Source organism: Pongo pygmaeus, chromosome 11 (assembly GCF_028885625.2).
Source record: "Pongo pygmaeus isolate AG05252 chromosome 11, NHGRI_mPonPyg2-v2.0_pri, whole genome shotgun sequence".
NCBI lineage: Eukaryota > Metazoa > Chordata > Mammalia > Primates > Hominidae > Pongo > Pongo pygmaeus.
In genome coordinates, this window is record NC_072384.2 from 122,874,498 (window position 1) to 122,887,804 (window position 13,307).

Here is a 13,307-nt window from a genome sequence, read left to right on the forward strand (position 1 = left end):
AAGAATGCACACCTAAAAGCAAAACAAAATAAACAACCAATGGCATGTCATGATTTGCAGCCTGACAAAACGGCTCACCTGCATGTCTCTGGACTTAGTATAAGCAATTTTTCCTTCAAAAATAAAATCTTATCAGTCACCACTAAATCCATGAACCATATTACTCAATAGAACCTCCACAAAATCCATGAACTATGTTGCTGAATAGAACCTTTACTATTCTGCTTCTATTTTCCAAGTTACTTGTGATAAAAAAGCAACCAAACACTCTTAGTCAAAAAAAAAAAAAAAAGGTAACTGCCTTCAAACTAAAGATCCCTGGATCACCTCTAAAAAAAAACCAACTTACCACTCAAGAGACTATTGTCATTTTATATTATAGCAAACTGTAATTTCAGTTAATTTACAAATAAGGAATGAAATGCACCATACTACACCTGTGTAAAAGTGATCATGCTTTAATTATGGGCTAAAAATGACTAATACAGTAAGCTTGAATTTAAAAAATTAAGTCTAAATAAATTGCTAGGGAATTCCACAATGCAAGTCAATGAAAATTTTTCTCTACATACAATATGATCATTAACAGACAGTTCTTATTTGGAATGATAAGGCAAAAATAGTAAAACCACACTTTTCCTATAAAATGTTACACATTATCTTCTGTAGGGATAGCTATCATTCATGAAGAAACAAAGATGTGATCACTCTATTGCACACCCAGAAACATTAGAGAATCTGGTCTTAGAATGATCTAGTCATCTTCTTCCTCTCCATCATCTTCAGCATCTCGTTTCCTCTTCTCTCCTCGAAGACCTCCTTCCTCTTCTTCCTCTTCTTCCCCTTCTTCAACATAGTCATCATCATCTTCTTCATCCTGAATTTCTTCTTTCATTAAGTATGAGAGGCCCATTTCCTCTTCTCCCTCTCCCAACTCTGAACCTGCTTCGTCTTCATCTTCATCCTCATCCTCATTCTCCTCTTCCTCTTCCTCCTCCTCCTCCTCGTGTCCTTCCGGTGGACCAGCTTCATTTTTCTCTTCCTCTTCATCATCTTCATCTCCATCCTCATCATCCTCCTCTTCAGAGTCCGGCGCTTCATTATCCTCCTGATCAAATCCATCTAAGTATGTGATTTACTGCAGCAGTTCAAAAATACTTTCTCTATAATCTTCCAGGTTTGTGATCTCACAGCTAAACAGGTCAAGATTTTTCAAATTTTTAAGATTTTGCAGAGCTTCTAATGTACTGAGATCTTTTATTTTGTTTCCACTCAGATTGAGGTAGGTAAGATTTGGACATTTCTCTGCCAGGTCTTCCAAGCCTCCAGAAATTATATTATCACTAAGCTCCAATTTTTGAAGTTTATTTAAGCTGGGAAGCTGGGCCAGCGAACTTAGTTCCACATTAGCCATACTCAGAAATTCTAGTTCTTTTTTTTTTAATCAAAATGTAATATCTTATTCTATTCTTTAATAACTGTTTACATTCAACAAATAAAACTTGCATATTTAATGTAAGGTTCTTTCACATATATTACTTCTCCAATTTTTAATATAAATGTAACGAGAAAAGCAATATTAATTCCATTTTGTAGATGAAGAGACCGTCACAGAAGTATTACTTTACCTAGATTTCTGTAATTATTATGTTATAAACTTAGAAATTACATATTCTTATGGAACATATAAAATATATGAATGTTATAAACCATAAGAATCCAGACCTATGCTATTTAACTTCAAGTTTAGTTCTTTACCCAAACAATTGCACAACTACATTGAGACTATTGAAATAATTATATATGAACATGCTATATGAAAAAATACTTAAAACATTTCTTATTTTTCTGGTTTCTCTTTGATATAAAATATACTATAATTTTATGGAGTTATTTTCCATATTTAGATGCTCCTAACTTCCTTTTTTTTTATTGTACTTTAAGTTTTAGGGTACATGTGCACAATGTGCAGGTTAGTTACATACGTATACATGTGCCATGCTGGTGTGCTGCACCCATTAACTCGTCATTTAGCATTAGGTATATCTCCTAATGCTATCCCTCCCCCCTCCCCCCACCCCACAACAGTCCCCAGAGTGTGATGTTCCCCTTCCTGTGTCCATGTGTTCTCTTTGTTCAATTCCCATCTATGAGTGAGAACATGCGGTGTTTGGTTTTTTGTCCTTGGGATAATTTACTGAGAATGATGATTTCCAATTTCATCCATGTCCCTACAAAGGACATGAGCTCATCATTTTTTATGGCTGCATAGTATTCCATGGTGTATATGTGCCACATTTTCTTAATCCAGTCTATCATTGTTGGACGTTTGGGTTGGTTCCAAGTCTTTGCTATTTGAGAAGTATCATTCAGGCCTTCAATGTCCCCATTGACACACAGGCAATTATCAAGGACAAACTCTGTCGCCTCCTCCGGGGATCTGTTCCTTAACTCCAGGTTAATCTTCTTCATCTCCATGTCCTCCTCTTGCTCTTCAGCTACTACTCTCCTTCTTTTCCCTTTCCTGCCTTCCCCAATACCCCCAACCCAAAATTTTTAAGAGATTTAGAAATGAATGAAAAGGAACGCAAATATAAATGCCCACTACCACCAGATAGGTGTGGGGGAGAAAGAAGAGAATAGCAAATGGAGTCTAGGAGTTGGGACTCTAACTCAGCTGCCCCCACCTCCTTGTCCACACACTAGCGTGTGCACACACACGCACACACATTCGCACACACATACACACACACACCTGCAGTTCCTTCCCCTTCAATGGCTGCTCAGAGACTCCTAACAATGCATCTTAAAAAACTAGAAAAGCAAGGGCAAACCAAACCCAAAATTAGTAGAAGAAAAGAAAAGAAATGATAAAGATCGCAGCAAAAATAAATGAAATTGAAACAAAAAGCAACACCACAAAAGATCAATGAAAAGTTGTTTTTTTGATAAGAAAAAACAAACTTGACAAACCTTTAGCCAGACTAAGAAAAAAAAGAGAAACCTCCAATAAATTAGAGAATGAAAAGGAGATATTACAATCAATACCACAGAAGTTCAAAGCATCATTAGAGGTGACCATGAGCAACTATAAGCCAATAAATTGGAAAACCTAGAAGAAATGGATAAAGTCCTAGACACATACAACCTACCAATATCATAACATGAAAAAATCCAAAACCTGAACAGACTAATAACAAATAATGAGATTGAAGCCATAACAAAAAGTCCCCCAGTAAAGAAAATTCCATGACCTGATTATTTTACAGCTGAATTTTACCAAACATTTAAAGAACTAATACCAATTCTATTCAAACTATTAAAAAAAATACAGGAGAAGGAAGAACTTCCAAACTCACCCTATGAGACCAGTATTACTCTGATACAAAAACCAGAAAAAAAATGAAAAAAGAAAACTATAGACCATTGTTTCTGATGAACAATGAGACAAAAATCCTCTTCCAAATCTAGCAAACTGAATTCAACCACACATTAAAAAGATAATTCATCATGAACAAGTGGTATTTATCCCAGGTATGAAGGGATGTTTCTATATATGCAAGTCAATCAGTATGATTCCTGATATCAATAGAATAAAGGACAAAAACCATAAAATCATAGGAATTGGTTCTGGAAAGGCATTTGATAAAATTCAACATCCCTTCATGATAAAAACTGTCAAAAATGGTATGGAAGAAATATACCTCAATATAATAAATGCCATATACAACAACTAGTATCATACTAAATAGAGAAAGACCAAAAGCCTTTCTTATAAGATCAGGAACATGACAAGAATGCTCACTTTCACCACTGTTATTTAACATAGTGCCATAAGTCCTAGCTAGAGCAACCAGACAAGAGAAAGAAAGGCATCCAAATTGAAAAGGAAGAAATCAAATTATCCTTGTTTGCAGATGATCTCATCTTATATTTGGAAAACCTGAAAACCCCACCAAAAAACTATTAGAACTGATAAACAAACTCAGTAAATTTGAAGGATACAAAATCAACATATAAAAATCAGTAGCATTTCTGTATGCCAACAGTGAACAATAAAAAAAAAAACCAATGAATCAAGAAGGTAATTTCATTTACAATGGCTAAAAATAAAATAAAATACCTAGGAATGAACTTAGCTAAGAAGTGAAAGATCTCTACACTGAAAGCTATAAAACACTGATGCAAGAAGTTGAAGAGGATACCAAAAAATGGAAAGATATTCCATGTTCATGTATTGGAAGAATCAATGTTGTTAAAATGTCCATACCACTCAAAGCAGTCTACAGATAAAATGCAATCTCTATCAAAACACCAATGACAAATCTCACATAAATAGAAAAAACAATCCTAAAATCTATATGGGACCATAAAAGACCTAGAATAGCCAAGCTGTCTAAGCAAAAAGAACAAAGCTGGAGGAATCACATTACCTAACTTTAAATTATACTCCAGAGCTATGGTAACCAAAATGGCATGGTACTGGCATAAAAACAGACACATATATCAATGGCAAAGAATAGAGAAGCTAGAGATAAATCTATACATCTATGGTGAACTCATTTTTGACAAAGGTGCCAAGGATATACATTGGGGAAATAATAGTCTCTTCAATAAACGGTGCTGGGAAAACTGGATCCATATACAGAAGAATGAAACCAGACCCCTTATTTTTCACCATATGCAAAACTCAAATCAAAATGGATTAAAGTCTTTAAATCTAAGATATGCCCCACAAGTACAGGTGACCAAAGCAAACATGGACAAATGGGATCACATCAAGCTCAAAAACTTCTGTACAGCAAAGGAAACTATCAACAAAGTGAAGATACAAACCACAGAATGGGAGAAAATATTTGCAAACTGCCTGTCTGACAAGGGATTAATAACCAAAACATATAAGGAGCTCAAAAAGCTCTATGGGAAAAAAACTAATAACCCAATTGAAAAATGGGCAAAAGATTTGAATAGACATTTCTCAAAAGAAGACATACAAGTGGCAAACAGGCATATGACAAGGTGCTCAACATCACTGATCATCAGAACAATGCAAATCAAAACTACAATAAGATATCATCTCACCCCAGTTAAAATGACTTTTATCCAAAAGTCAGGCATTAACAAATTCTGGCAAGGATATGGAGAAAAGGGAACCCTCAGACACTGTTGGTGGGAATGTAAATTAGTACAACCACTGTGGAGAAGAGTTTGGAAGTTCCTTGAAAAACTAGAGCCACCATATGATCCAGCAATCCCACTCCTAGGTATATGCCCAAAAGAAAGGAATATCGAAGAGATATCTGCATTCCCATATTTATAGCAGCACTGTTAATAAGGCAAGATTTGGAAGAAACATAACTGTCCATCAATAGATTGATGGATAAAGAACGTATACACAATGAAGTACTATTCAGCTATGAAAAAAGAATAAGATCCTGGTCAGAGAAATGCAAATCAAAACCACAATGAAATACCATCTCACACCAGTTAGAATGGCTATTATTAAAAAGTCAGAAAACAACAGATGCTGGAGAAATAGGAACACTTTTACACTGTTGGTGGAAGTGTAAATTAGTTCAACCATTGTGGAAGACAGTGTGGTGACTCCTCAAGGATCTAGAACCAGTTGGATGGAACTGGAGGTCATTATGTTAAGTGAAATGACCAAATGAGCCAGGCACAAAAATACAAATTTTGCATATTCTTACTCATTTATATTCTTATTTATTTGTGGAAGCTAAAAATTAAAATAATTGAACTCATGAAGGTAGAGAATAAGATGATTGCCAGAGGCTGTGAAGGGTAGTGTGGGGTTCAGGGAGAAGTGGAGATAGAAATGGGTACAAAGAAAAATAGAAAGAATGAATAAGACCTCGTATTTGCTAGCATAACAGGGTGACTATAGTCAATAATAATTTAATTGTACATTTTTAAATAACTCAAAGAATATAACTGGATTGTTTGTAACACAAAGGATAAATGCTTGAGGTGATGGATATCCCATTTACCCTGATGTGATTATTATGTATTGCATACCTCTATCAAAATATCTCATGTAACCCATAAATATGTATATTTATTATGTACCCACACAAATTAAAATTTTTTTAAAAGAACCACTTGGGCTTAAGAAAGCAAAAAAAATGTGAACCTTTAAAAATAGATAATGAAGTACAATATTAGAAACAATAAAGAGGTAATGGAGAATGCTTACAAAAAAGAAGAAAACACATCAATACAGCAGTGTACACTGAGGTCAGATTACAGATGTTAAGGAGAGAATGGGTTGAGTCATTCCAACTCATTGAAGTGTTTCCTTCAATCTCTCTCCAGATAGAGAATCATTGATTAGCAGCATAAAAGCAAAATCATTTTTCACTGATGAGATGAGGAAGGTGTGAGAGAGAGGGCTGGAAGGGAAAGTGGGCCAGAGCCGATAAGGGTTAGAGAGAAAAAGGGAGAAGGAAGGGAATGAAGAAGAGATGAAGGAAGGGGAGGAGGAAAAGGAAATGGCTAAGGTGGAGAGATTTAACACATTTAATTGAATTATAGTAGTCCTAGTTTCTGCCCTCAGTAGTTAACGTATAGGAAGCACCCCACTCTTGACAGATGTTAACAAATAGATGGTAGATGAGTCCAAATTGGATAGAAGAAGCTAAATCCCTACCTAACTCCCTACACCGAAACAAATTTCAGATAAACATTAAACTTAAAAATTGAAATTATAAAGGTGTTGGAAGAAAGTGTGAATGGATTTTTCAAAATAATATGGGCATATAGAAGACCTTTAAAAGCGTACTACAAAATCCAAATTCCACAGAGGAAAAAAAGTGCTAAATATAACTGATTATAAAATTTTAAAACTCTGCCTGGCAAAAACACATCATCAAGATTAAAAAAAAAAAGGAAACTGGAAAACATTGCCACACATATTATGGACAAAAATTTTTGTCTCTTTGTGACTATACAAAGAACCCATAAACAAATTTTTTTAATGGGGGGAAAAACAAGAAAATGAGAAAATAATTAGGGAGTCCATAGCAAAAGAGAAACAAAAAGGCAATAAATCTTTAGAATTATAAAAATGCAAATTAAGATGAAAGATGCCTTTTTCACCTACTAGAAAGGAAAATATTTACAATATTAATAATGTTTAATATCACTGAGCATGTAGTAAACTAATTTCATATCTTCTTAGAGGGCCTTTAAATTGGTGACATTTCTCTGCAAGACAATTTTGGAATATCTTTCAAGATTAAAAATGTACAACCCTTTGACCCAACAAGCATTTTCCCAGGAGCTTATCTGGAGACATTAACAGAAGCCTGCACCAAGATTAACACAGCTGAATGCTCACTGCAGTCTTGTTTCTGAGAGCAAATGCAGGGAACAACCGTAAGTGTCAGCAGCAAAACTGAGTCAATACTGATGCTGGTCCCTCTCCTGAGGGTCAGGACTTTTCCTAGAGAGTGAAGGAGGGCTTAACGCAGTGGAGAGAAGGCAAATAGCTCAGGTGGAAAATCACTAAGACCTACACAGCACCACCTATGCTTATGCTCAGCTATTTTAATAACGAATTCTATTTTTAAAATTTTTTTTAAAAAAGCACTGAGTAGAAAAGCGTTCTTATTACACCACATATTTAGTAACCATAGGGGCTTGAAAAGCCACAGCAAAATTTGTCTGAGGTCCTACTCTAAGCCATGTACCCTAGTTAGGAACATGGCTGGTGTCAGAGTCCACATAACTCATCACCCAATTCAGTACCTTTTCACTAGAGAAGATATGGTCATATTTATTATCATCTTCTATGTTGGAATACTCATATATTTGAATAGGACCTGAACAAAAGTCTCAGCATTTCCTAAGCTTTACACCTTAAAATAAGCACTGTAAACCTCTTTATGTTATCAGTCGCAAGCTGTTCCTGTTTGCATCTGTTTGGCCTGGTATAAAACTTCTGGCTAATTATGTTAGTGTGAAACTGGCTAGTTTACATCAGAACAATTAACTACTGAGTTAATTTCTGTAGTGTGAATAAGCTCAAGTGTCATATTCTATATCATCAAATTAGAATTTGGAAAAAATGATTGTTTTCATCGAGACATTTTACAAAGATGAAATTGGTGAACCAAAGGCTAAATATACATTTTTAAATATGTATGCATCCAAAGCACTTAACTGCAGATTAAAATGGGTGGAGCACCCGGGAATCTTGTATAAATTATACTGAAACTCAGTGTTGCCATTCCCATAAAATAGAAACAGATTGCATCACTTCATTTGGAGAATATCATATCTATATTTGTACCACTTTTGCATTTTAAATGATAACTATGTTTCTTGCCCAGATTTAGTTCAAGATATGGATCAATACTTAATTCAATTGTTCTTAGAAATTTACTCTGAATGTAATCCTTACCAATTAAAACATGTTCTCTCTTTCAAAAGCACAAATCAATATATGCTGTCTTAGGGCAAGTTATTGCTGTTTTGTGATTCACCTAATGTATCTATGGTAGGGACTATATTATGGTCAATATAAAAGTAGAAACTTTTCATTTTGCAATTAAAGCCATAGTCATTCATAATTATTATTTTCATGCCTGTGTCCCCTTCTACCTTTCCAACACACACACACACACACACACACACACACACACACACACATGCACTTTTGTAAAAAGTGCCCTAATACAAGGTGCTCAACAAATATTTGTTGGATTGATGATGAAATGTCCTTTTCAACCATGGGAGACATTATCTGCTATCTAGCCAATACCCCTTCTTGCCTCTACCACTCCTATGAAGAATACCTGGATTTCTTCAATGGGTGACTAGGATCTTTACCCCAACCCGAGGTAATGCATTGTGATTAGTCTAAACCAGTCATAGCAATCTCATCCTCCTTGGCCAATATTGACCCAAGGGTGGCCCCGTAATCCAGTTCTGGCCATTGAGATGTAAGTGAGTCTTCTGAGTAGGACTTCTAGACTATCTTTTGCTTTCTTACTACAAAAGATCAGACTCAGCTGGCAATAACCTTTGTCCACCCCTTTCTTCCTAACTAGAATGCATGGGAAGCCCAGAGGGGGAGCTGCCATTTTGCGATCACAATAAATAAAGGCAAAATACTGGGCCCACAGGCACATGCACAGCTAATTTTTTGACTTTTTGTTGAGATGGGATCTCACTTTGTTGTGAGGTCCCCATATTATCATTAGTCGTCAGCAGGGGCTCCTTTAATTCCCAAAGATGATCCATATTCCTTACCTCCTTCATCTCCAAGCCAGCAAAGAATGCTTCACACATCACATACCTTTCATACTTCGAATCACGGATTTCCCCTGCCCCTAGATTCTGATGTAAAGGGTTCATGCGATTAGGTCAGAGCCACAAGAATAAGCTCCCTATTTCAAGGTCAACTGACTTAGAACCTTAATCACATCCGGAAAATTCCTTCACAGCAATACCAGATTAGCATTTGATTGAGCAATTGGGAGAAGGTGTGGGGTCCACCATGGCTGGGAATCCTGGGGCTAGGTTAAAATTCTGCCCTATATCACACCTTCTTGAGGACGGGGTGGGGGGCCTTATGTGCATTTCTTAACTTCTTGCCTTTCCTACAACAATGTCCTTGTGATGTTTTTGCTCTGCTGTCAGAAGTTCTATTTGTATTTGTTTATTTCAGGTTTATGTTGAAAGCTTCATAAGGCTCAGTTATGTTTATGGGCCACCTGTGTAGATTATTAGCCAATGATTTATTCACAGTGGATGTGATTTAGTAAGTCCAAGGTGAAGCCAAGAATTTACATTTTTTTTGAGACAGAGTCTCACTCTGTCACCCAGGCTGGAGTGCAGTGGCGCGATCTTGGCTCACAGCAAGCTCTGCCTCCCAGGTTCACACCATTCTCCTGCCTCAGCCTCCCGAGTAGCTGAGACAACAGGCACCCGCCACCATGCCCAGCTAATTTTTTGTATTTTTAGTAGAGACGGGGTTTCACTGTGTTAGCCAGGATGGTCTCGATCTCCTGACCTTGTGATCTTCCCACCTTGGCCTCCCAAAGAGACTTTACATTTTTAAACAGTACCACGTAAGGGTTAAGAGGCAGGTGGTGCATGAATGTGAATGCCTTGAAGGCAGAGGCCATTCTCACCAGGGCTGCTGTGAGGCATTGATAATGAAAAGTATATAAATCACCTGGTACATAATAGGAATACAAGGAATGTTGGCCCTTTTGTTTCTCTAATACCTGCCATATAGTATGCATTAAATAAATATTAGTTGAATGGCAAAATAAGATGTTAAGAGTACCTGCCGCGCACAGTGGCTCTATGCCTGTAATCCCAGCACTCTGGGAGGCCCAGATGGGTGGCTCACCTGACGTCAGGAGTTTGAGACCAGCCTGACCAATATGGTGAAACCCCATCTCTACTAAAAACACAAAAATTAGCCAGGCATGGTGGCATGTGCCTGTAGTTGCAGCTACTCGGGAGGCTGGGGCAGGAGAATCACTTGAACCTGGGAGGTGGAGGTTGCAGTGAGCCAAGATCACTCCACTGCACTCTAGCCTGGGCAACAGAGCAAGACTCCATCTCAAAAAAAAAAAAAAAAAGAATACCTTTGGCTGCAAAAATACAGAAAAATAACCTAATACTATGTTTGTTGTCCCCCAACACAAGATGTGGGTACATTGTTGCAGAAACTGGTTCAGCAGCAAAATGATCTCAAGGCTCTGAGCTGGTGTGTCTGTGATTATTTTTTTAAGAAATCAGGTTTATTAAAATATAGTTTACAAATCATAAAGTTTACCTGTTTCAAGTATATGGTTTGTTAGTTTACAGTATATTTACAGAGTGGAGCAACCATTATCAAAATCTAATTTTAGAACATTTTCATCATCCCTCAAAGAAATCCCATACCCATTAACAGTCATTCCCAAGCCCCTTCTCCTTTCCTAGCCCTAGAAAACCACTGATCTACTCTCTACATCTATAGATTTGCCTATTCTGGACACTTCATATAAATGAAGTCATATAATACATGGGGTTTGTTGTCTGGCTTCTTTCACTTAGCAAAATATTTTCAGGGTTCACCCATGTTGTACATGAATCATTTTTGTTTCGTCTTTTAATTGTGGAATAATACTTCATTATATGGATATACTACATTTTGTTTATCTGTTCTCTGTGATTGTCTTGATCATCCCTTCACAGTAGCGTTCTCTTAAACTGTATCAATGCAGCTAAGGAGAAGCAGGCCCCTCACCATTTCTCGTTTTATAAGGAAGCAATAATTTTTTCCAGGAGAACATGAGCAGGCTTCCTCTTACATCTCGTTGGTCAGGATTGGGACACATGACCACCTGGGCTTCATAGGAAGCTGGGAAAGTAAGCATCTTTGGCAGAAGGCAGGCAAGGATTGAGGGGACTGGAAGTGTCTCTTGGGTTTCTGCTCCTATGGAATTTATAACTATTTTTTTCATTGTAAATGAATGCTTAGCTATTCTTTCTTTATAGACATTGGCATTTTGGTATACAAGTTAGGGTTATGTCTGGTTGAACATAATGTCTCTCTACTAGGAGAGTGACCTTTAACTGACTCTCAGAAATGGAGGGTCGGCTAATAGATTATGATTTCTCAGACCTTTATATTTTCTTTTTCTTTTCTTTTTTTTTTTTTTTTTTTTTTTTGAGGCACGGTCTCTCTCTATTGCCCAGGTGGATAGCAGCAATGAGTTCATAGCCCACTGCAGCCCCAACCTCCCAGGCTCAAAGGATCCTCTCACCCCAGCCTCCAGGGTAGTTAAGACTATAGGTATGCGCCACCATTCCCGGCAAAATTTTTTATTTTTTTGTAGAGACAGAGTCTCACTATGTTGCCCAAGCTGGTCTTGAACTCCTGGGCTTAAGCAATCCTCCCTCCTTGACTTCTCAAAGTGCTGGGATTACAGGTGTAAACCACCACACCCAGCCTGACCTTTATCTTTTAAAGATCCATTCTGAAATATTTACAGGTGAAATTATGTGATGTCTGGGATGTGCTTCAAAATAATCTGGGATGGAGGGAAACAGATGGGGTATGATGGGGCAGTATTGGCTATGGGAAGGTGATTGTTGGGGTGGGATGAGGGGTACATAGGATATTCATTACACTAGGCTGTCTGCTTCTGCATGTGTTCTAAATTCTTAAAAAAAATTATGTAAAAGATCAGTCTAAAGTCAATAACAGTAGTAGCAGGTCTGACTAGAACCTTAGTGATGGTGATGACTCATCTAAAGACTGTAGATTCAGAGCAAGGAATACATGTTGGTGGTTGAAGAAGCAAGGTTGAACCATGTTCACCAACTATTGTCTGGAGGAAAATCCTCTGATCATAGAGCTAGAGGTGCTGCCCCTTGTGCCCATCTATCTCCACGTAGATTGTGAGTCCTCAAGGTCTCTGACTTGATGAAGCTGGCCCTAAAAGCTGATCTGCTAGACCCCTTGCCTTCCTTTCTCTGCTTCCCAAACAGATTTCTAGAGGAGAGAATATATTGACTCAATTAAGTAGTCTGGCCCCATGGGATTTATGGTTACCTTTTCTCTGTAAATGAATAATTTATGATTCTTTTTTATATACATGGAATTTATAATTATGTTTTCATTGTAAATGAATAATTGTCTATTCCTGTTTATATACATTATTATTTTAGTCTAAGAGTTAAGGATATATTGTCTGTATATAAAAAGAATCCAAAATAAGAGTGACTTACATGCACAACGTTTATGCTTACCTGCAAAAGAAGACCACAAGTAGGTGGATCAGTATTGGTGTCGGTTCACAAAGTCAGTGGAGACCTAGGTTATTTCTGTCTGTTTCATGGTATTAGTCTGTTTCAGCTGATATAATAAAAACAGTATATATTAGATGGCTTAAACAACAAACATTTATTTCTCATTGTTCTAGAGACTAGGGAGTCCAAGATCTAGGCAACAGCAGATTTAGTGTCTGGTGAGGACCTGCTTTCTGGTTCATACATGGCTCTCCTCTAGCTGTGTCCTCATATGACAGGAAAGGGCAAAACAGCTCTCTAGGGTTTCTTTTATAAAAGCACTAATCCCACCCATGAGGGCTCCATCCTTATGACCTCATCACCTCCCAAAAGTCCCACCTCCAAATACTATCACAGTGAGAATTAGGATTTCAACATATGAATTTGTGGGGCAGGGGGAAAGAGACACAAACATTCAGTCTATAGCACCCATCACCCTAGTGATTAATTTCTGTCTTCATAGTCACCTCTTGCTGCAAGATTGCTGTTGA

General features: G+C 37.1%; 1 pseudogene; it reads right to left on the reverse strand.

Annotated features, from left to right (window-relative positions):
- Positions 1 to 563: 563 nt before the first annotated feature.
- LOC129031257 (acidic leucine-rich nuclear phosphoprotein 32 family member E-like) lies at positions 564 to 2,660 on the reverse strand (annotated as a pseudogene).
- Between the last annotated feature and the right edge of the window lie 10,647 nt (positions 2,661 to 13,307).